The sequence below is a fragment of the Patagioenas fasciata genome, chromosome 1, assembly GCF_037038585.1.
Source record: "Patagioenas fasciata isolate bPatFas1 chromosome 1, bPatFas1.hap1, whole genome shotgun sequence".
NCBI classification, from domain to species: Eukaryota; Metazoa; Chordata; class Aves; order Columbiformes; family Columbidae; genus Patagioenas; species Patagioenas fasciata.
In genome coordinates this window covers 189,635,995-189,644,697 of record NC_092520.1, presented here as the reverse complement: position 1 = coordinate 189,644,697, position 8,703 = coordinate 189,635,995, and positions in this window count along the sequence as shown.

The following is an 8,703-nucleotide window of genomic DNA, read 5'->3' as shown; positions in this document are numbered from 1 at the left end:
GATTATGTGATTTTCATATTGGAGTTTTTCTCAGTAGAATATGTTGAAGAATACAACAGAACAAAGATGCTATGGCAAACAGTGGGGTAACATTTTCAATTACCCTGGCATTAAGACAGAACAATATTATCATAGGAGGACTTGCTTGTAAAATGAGGATGTAAGTTTTATCCTTTCCAGGGGCACTGTGAGGCTGCTTGTTGATGATTCTAGATACCCAAGGATAAAATAGAGCTGCCTTCCTTTAAAAGTCTGCATTCTTTTGTATGTTTACCAGACAAAATGGACAACACTGTTCTGTATTTTCAGTCAAGCATAATTACGAGTGGTTCTTTTGTTTAGAAGAGTGTGTGTAGGTGTTAGTAAATGAGCAATCACTGTAAGTACTACACTGTCTTCAGAATTTCAAAGCCATACTGAATTAAATAAGGTAATTAACTCATCTCTAAACAACTGAAAATCCTTTGGACAATGTTGGATTTTGGTTTATTCTTTTAACACTTACTGTATGACCACAGAGATAAACATTTTGATTCTAGACTTTTCTACAGCTGTAGTGTGTAAGTAGGAACAGTGGCACATGCATATAAAACACTGTCTTTGATGTATGGAACACCAGTGACATAGTCTGTATGCTTTGGAAGCACTGCTCACATCTGTGTTTCCCAGGGAAACCATCTATAATTTACTAATTCTGGTGACTTTTATCCCTCCAAGGAGTGGTTCAAAGATTTTTCTGTGTAAAGCAGTATAAAAATGTACGGTTGCAATGGCAAATATAATACATTGACTACCCTCTCATATCGCATTGGAGGAAAAATTAAGTCTCGGAGGTGGTTCTGGTATTTGGAATAAGAGTTCTCATCATTTTTTGACGTGGGATTACTCCTCTGGGCCTTCTTTTCAGAACATCATTTCTTATTATGGTGATGGTAAATATCCAATAGTAGGCATGTGGTCCTCTACACATGCCTGAAGGAGTTTAAGTGCTGTCTTGTTAATGTCATACAGTATATCCACCACAATTCTTCTGTAGGTTTCTCAAGTTTCTTTCCTCACAAAATACAAGAACCCATGAATTATGTCATTTTATGGAACAAACAAAAGAATCAGGTTGTTACAGACAGTTCATTTGACTGGGATGAGGCTGTGGCACTAAGCAGAAACTAGAAATGTGGATTATAACAGCACTCAATTGAATGTGGAGCCTGCTCAGTAAGCACACTCAAAGCTGCAAAGCAGCATCCTAAGCCTCTGCCCCATATCTGCAAACCCCTGTTCCATATCCATGACCAACAGGTTCCCAAAATGAATGGTAATTTGCAGAATAAGTCTATTAAACTATGTCAGACATGTGAGGCTATAGAATCACAGGGAGATGATACATCAGTGCAAACAGTTATGTTACAGACCCAGTTGTGAAGGACTGAGAGATGGGAGACAATTCTGGGTCATGTTCAACATGAGAGACAGGATAGGTCTGCATCTTCGAGCTCTAGTGCCTCCAACAATCACACACAGAAAGACTCTTCCATTACAGTTAGTCCCAATTATTGACAATCTGATGGTAGAGATGAGCATCTGGAAAGAAGACTCCTTCAATTTTTGGACTTCAGTTGGTATGCTTAGTCCTGAAGAGGTGTGAATCTAGAAAAATCATGCTGGGATGCTTCCCATAACACTGCAAAAAAAATTAGATTCTGTGTAAAGGAAAATGTCATTTTCATTGTCTGTGGGCCAGATTCTTAACAAGCACAAAATTGTGTCAGATCAATCTGGATAGGAGTCCATAACTGTGTACAAGCAGAAAAGCTGACTTTTAGTATCAGATGATGAGAAATGCAATTAACAGTGCATTGAAAAAGATGTTAGTAGAACACAACTTCATAGAATCATACAATAATTTTGGTTTGAAGAGACCCGCAGGATCATTGAGTCCAACCATAACCTAACTCTGGCATTAAACCATAAGAACCTCGTCTATACACCTTTCAAACACCTCCAGAGATGGTGACTCAAACACTTCCCTGGGCAGCCTGTTCCAATGCCTGACAACCCTTTCCATGAAGAATTTTTTCCTCATATGCAATCTAAACCTCCCCTGACAGAACTTGAGGCCATTTTGTATTGTCCTATCACTTGCTGCTTGGGAGAAGAGACCAATACCCTCCATGTTACAACCTCCTTTCATTTAGTTGTAGACAGCAATAAGGTCTCCCCTCAGCCTCCTTTTCTCCAGTTGCCTCAACTGTTCCTCATCAGACTTGTGCTCCAGGTCCCTCACCAGCTTCATCGCCCTCCTCTGCACTCTCTCTAGTACTTCAATGTCTTTCTTACAATGAGGGACCCAAAACTGAACTAGAGTATTCAAGATGGGGCCTTACCAGCACTGAGTACAATGGCACTTGTTGAGTCTTCAACACTGTATACTAGATTTGTAATCATATGATAAATTAGTACTCAGTACTTGTGACCTTTGAGAATATATGAGAAATGAAAGTATTTATTTCTTAATTTTTTACATACTGCTTGATTTAATATCCCCACCAATATAAAATACTCTGTGGGAATTTAAACACCTGAAAATGTTGTGGAAAATGACATCAACCTTTAGAACCTCACCAACTTATCAAAATGTATTTTGTTCTTTCACAACACAGATTTGAAATGTCGTTTCTATTTGTTGTACAATTTAGATTGCAAACCATTTCATTACAGTGATTTCCCTGTATTGATGAATGTCATTTTTCATGTTATGGGCACCACAGGAATGCAAGTCATAAAAATATTTTGAAATTTAAGGAAAAATATACATTGATGATATACTTCAAATTACATTGGAAGTTGATAATGATTAGAACAACTGTTAATCTAGGGTCGATAAAATTCAGCATGTGTTTCATGTATGCCTCTTTGTCTTCTGGGTTGTTGATGAGTTTCTTTGGAAGAAACTCAGAGGAATTTTGTCATTCATTGGGAATGAAGAACAGATGTGTGTAATGCGTGTCTAGGGTGAGTTGGAAATCTGTTCAGCTATATATTACATCGGATTTTTTTCTCCTATCATTCTCAATTAGCTTTTGGAGACCATTGACTACAATGTCACCACCTGCTCTTTCAACTGACTACAATTTTTACAGAGTAAAATTGACCCTATATAGTGGATTTACAGTCCGTTTCATTCCACTGTCTAGTTAAAAATTAGACAGATTATTGCGAACCAAGATGCTTGTGCTGCATCTATTCTCCTTCTCTTGTACTTTCTTAACCTCTCTTTTCCTGGTATTTTCACCAGAAACTGAACAAAAGCGAAGTACATGAAGCACATGAGCACTGATGGATGTATCTTCAATTCGCTTTTACTTTTGAATCTCTAGAATTTCTTTTTCTCAAAGTCTAAGTCTGTAATGAAATTACAGAATGTGGAATGTATTTTTAATTTTCTAGACGTTGAGCTACAAATGAGCTTGCATCAAGATGCCTGCCCTAGGGTATATGAATTATTAGAGCAATCTTCCTTGAAGAGGAAATGGTTTCTTTTTTTTACAGTACTGTATTGAAAAAAGCTGAATTATCATGCAAATCCACTTGGTATGATATACTATATCAGGTTTATCAAGTAGGATCTCATTTGTAAATCAGTGCATTGTTTTGAAGGCAATAAATTCCTACAAATCTATCAATTTTGTCTCTGTCAATACATTCTTGTGCTTAGCTTAGTTTGAATTCTAGAGACAGAGGGCAAGATCCCCAAAAGTTCTTCAATCTCTAACTCCTTTAGACTGAGCAAGAGCTATAGCCTGTTGAAGTTACATTGTTAACACCAAGGTATCTGGCAACTTCTAAAATGACCTTTAGAAAATCATATTTGCTTTTCTAATTGTTTATATTATATTAATAAAGACATTATACAACTTTAATATGGACAGTTAAGGTTCTGCAATAGATCTATGGCAATAGATCCAGACCAAATACATTTTGATTTAGGTTCTTTTCTCAAGTAACTTGAGTTTGGACCTTTCCTCTGTAGACACATATTCTGTTACGTACCAACACAAGTGGGAACACTAAAACTGTATGACACTTGAACTGTAGTACCCAGTGGGTAGTTAAACATAGACTTCCAGTCATTCTAGGAAGGACACACTCTAAGTTCTTTGATGACTAAAAACTGAATGGAGCCACACAACTGTGCTGTAAGTTGTCAGACCGAGTCTGAATATGTGTTTGCCAGGTGCTTTGCACAGTGAGACAGTGAAAATATCTCACAGCGAATAGAAAAAAATTATTCTTGTAGACATTAATTTCTTAATTTCTTTCTGCAGGGATGCATCATGTTTTGAAGCAGATAGTATGATTATGCTCTACAAAGGTACACTTTTTCAAAGACACTGAAAGAGGATTTATCTAGTATAAAATCCCTTAGGGCCCAGAGTAGCACAAAAAGGTTATAGCATTAACAATTACTTCATCTTTAATCAAGGCAGCCAGTCCTCAGCAAATGTCTGTTCAGTATCTCTGTGGCAACGCAGATAAACATTGCATGCATCATTTATCTAAGAGCTAGTGGCAGTCAAGTTTTAGTATGAGGTTGGAAAGAACATTTATGAAAGAGCATCTGATGGCTTGAATAATGTCCTTGAGTATTGAACTGAGTATCAAAACTGTGACTTCCTCTAAGAGATGTAAACATCACCTAGCAGATTGAATGAGAGATTTCTAAAATTAAGAGAAGCTAAAAAAAATGTCTCTAAACTAATTTACATCACCAATAAAACCAACTGGAATGAAGATTAACATTTATTGCTGCTTAATCTGTTACTTTGATGTGATTTATGCTGCTGTAGAGACCAACAACCTTATTTTTCTTTGATTTTCTCTGTCTGATTACAATAGTGAATTTTTCAGTTGTTAGGGTTGGATTTTATGACAGTATGTTAATATTCAATTACTTGCAATTTCTACAAGTGTCTTATCCAATAGAATCAATAGGTTTTTTTCCTTGTTTTAGGTGTCAACTCTATGATAAAAATCTTTTATGTAAACTGACCATGCATCATGAAATAAAATGAATGTCTTTGACCAAATGAACACATCATTACTCATTAACAATATTCTTTGAATGTCTAAGTTAGACGTTATCTTCATATACAGCTGAAACTTAAATTACATTAAAGGCACACCTGGCTAATGGTCTATATTCCATTCTTGCCCATGTTTAACTTGATGAATTGTTAAATTTGAATTTTTCCAAATGTTATAGGATGCCAAATCACTCATGGACCAGGATGACAAAATGTTGAGCTATCAATTGCCTGCTTAGAGGCAGACTATGAGAAATCTGAATTTATGTCACTAAGACTTTTCACCATCAGATGAAACACAAGTCATGACATTAATCCAAATTGCTACTGACAACTCTAATAATTTTATTAGGAGCTGTAGGTTTATTTATATTTAATCATGACGTTATTCCATCCAAATTATGGTCATGACTCTGCTTGAATTTAGTGGAAGCCTTGTCATTCATTTCAGCAAATGTAGAATTCAGATCAGCAGTGCTAGTTGTCTAGATTGAGTTAATATCTCCATCTTACATTCCTTTTTTAGCTATACTATTTACTTGTACAAGCTTCCCTATGAGGAAAGCAGAATAGCAGCTACATCTCTTATACACTGTGTGACAGACTCTCAATTGGAATAAATACCAGATCACCACAGTTTAAAACAGCTTATGAGCAAGTAAATAGCTATTAAGAAAAAATATATTCATTTTTTATAGCCAGGAGTATAATTAAATATCTAATAGCAGGAAAACATTTCTCAGTAAAGGTACTTGTGCACATGTAGAGTCCATGGTTGTAATATTCGTAATATTCAGTACCAGTATGAAACTCAGGATGGGAAGGTTTTTTTTTCAATAACACATTTCAGCGTAAAGCAACTAAAATAATTTTATGCTAATTTATAGAAAAAATATATTCAAAGAAATTGTTTTTTATACCACAATGTTCAATGAATTATAATAAACTCCAGGAAAATCCAGGACCCTACTAGGTTTGTAAGTTCCCACAGCTTCTACACAGGAAATGTTATTGTCCCATCGTTTCTTACCCTGCTGGATCTTCCTAGTTCTGAAATCACAGTCATCAACCCCTGTATCAAAATGGGCCTCATAGATGAGTCAGTCAGATAACACAATGCCTTATATCCAGTGAACCACAGCATCACAGTATGTTTGGGGTTGAAAGGGACCTCAAAAGATCATCTAGTCCAATCCCCCTGCTGGAGCACGAACACCTAGGTGAGGTCACACAGGAATGTGTCCAGGCGGGTTTTGAATGTCTCCAGGGAAGGAGACTCCACAACCTCCCTGGGCAGCCTGTTCCAGTGCTCTGTCACCCTCACTGAGAAGAAGTTTTTTCTCAAATTTAAGTGGAACCTCTTGTGTTCCAGCTTGATCCCATTACCTCTTGTCCTATCATTGTTTGCCACTGAGAAGAGCCCGGCTCCATCCTCGTGGCACTCACCCTTTATATATTTATAGTAAGGTCACCCCTCAGTCTCCTCTTCTCACTCAATTCCCTCATCTAAATCGTTAATGAATATATTGAATAATATTGGCCGCAGTACTGACCCCTGAGGCAATCCACTAGATACATTCCCTCGTCTAAATCGTTAATGAATATATTGAATAATATTGGCCCCAGTACTGACGCCTGAGGCAATCCACTAGATACTGGCCTCCAGCTAGACTCCGCACCATTGACTACCACTCTCTGGCTTCTCTCTTTAAGCCAGTTTGCAACCCACCTCACTACTCTATTGTCTAGACCACGCCTCCTCAACTTAGCTGTGAGGATGCTGTGGGAGAGTGCGTCAGAGGCTTTACTGAAGTCAAGGTAGACCACATTCACCGCTCTGCCATCATCCATCCGCCTTGTTACATTCTCATAAAAGGCTATGAGGTTGGTCAAGCATGACTTACCCTTGGTAAAGCCATGCTGACTGCCCCTAATGACCCTCTTATCCCTGATGTGCCTTGAGATGACACCAAGGATAAGCTGTTCCATTACTTTCCCAGGGACAGAGGTGAGGTTGACTGGTCTATAATTACCCGGGTCCTCCTTCTTGCCCTTTTTGAAGACTGGAGTGACATTTGCTTTCCTCCAATCCTCGGGCACCTCTCCCGTTTCCCAAGACTTGGCAAAGATGATAGAGAGCGGTCCAGCAATGACTTCAGCCAGCTCCCTCAGCACCCGTGGATGCATCCCATCTGGACCCATGGATTTATGGATGTCCAGACTATTTAATTGCTCCCTAGCCCAGTCCTCATCGACTAAAGCAAGCTCCTCCATTGACCTGGCTTCATCCGGGTCTCAGGAGTACAGGGCTCCCCAGGACAGCCTCCAGCAGAGTAGACAGAGACAAAGAAGGCATTCAGCAATTCTGCCTTCTCTGTGTCTTCTGCCACCAGGGCACCCACCATATTCATCAGTGGGCCTACATTGCCTCTGGTATTAGTTTTATCTGCTATGTATTTGAAAAAGTTCTTTTTGCTGTCCTTGACCCCTCTCGCCAGCTGTAATTCTAAGGAGGCCTTGGCTATCCTAGCTGCCTTCCTACATCCTCTAACAGCAGCCTTATATTCCTCCCAAGTGGCCAGCCCCTGCTTCCATGACCTGTAAACTCTCCTCTTCTGCTTGAGCATACCCAACAGATTCCTATTCAACCACGCAGGCCTCCTGGCTCCCTTCCTGGACTTCCTACGTGTGGGGATGCTCTGATCCTGAGCATGGAAGAAGCAATCTCTGAATTCGATTCAGCTCTCTTGGGCTCCTTTTCCTTCAAGCAGTCTTGCCCATGGGATTTCCCCTAACAATTGCTTGAAAAGATAGAAACTGCCCTGTGAGTCAGGAGAACAAAGTTCAGCTTGTTCTCTCAATGGTAGAGAATGTCAATGCACATCTTCCAGAGGAGCATAAATCTAGTATGTTTTATATGGTGGGTCTTTCTCAGTCCTTTCAGATGAAACCATCTGATTTTGAATAAATAAAGACAAAAAAGAAACTGAGAACCTAGAGTTGAATATATCTGCCTTAGCTTGAACATCTAAAAGTTATACATGTAAGTCTGTTGTGCTCACATTTTGTACATTTGTCTTAGTGCTGCTATAGCTATATAAGACAGGTCAGATGAATTATCCTCTGGAGGAGCATGTTTCTCTCCATTGACTGTTAGCAGAGCATAGGTGACTGTCTCATACTTAGTTACATAAATTTTAGATGTCTAGAGTTAGAGGACATAAATTCCAACCCCAGAGACAAAGGTAGGATGAGAGGAGAGGAGGGCATGGAAAGACCAGTCATTGTTCCAATTATATGGAAGAATTTTTATGAATTAGAATACCAACATCCCACCCATAACACAATAAACAAATTAGAAATGTCTTGGGAAAATATTTTAAAAATCTGTAAGTATAACCAGATAAAGCTGTAGGGGTTAGAGACAAAGACAGGAATAGATTTCTTCTGTGGAAAAAAAAAAAAAACAAACTTAATCACTCATTTAGTATATACATGTACATTTACCTTTTGTGCTATTTATGCTACCTTCTTAAAAGGGGGGTCTTACCTGGTTGATGTATGTTCAAGTAGTGAAAAACCCTTCTTTTGGATAAGATTCTCCTCATGTAAGTTTCCA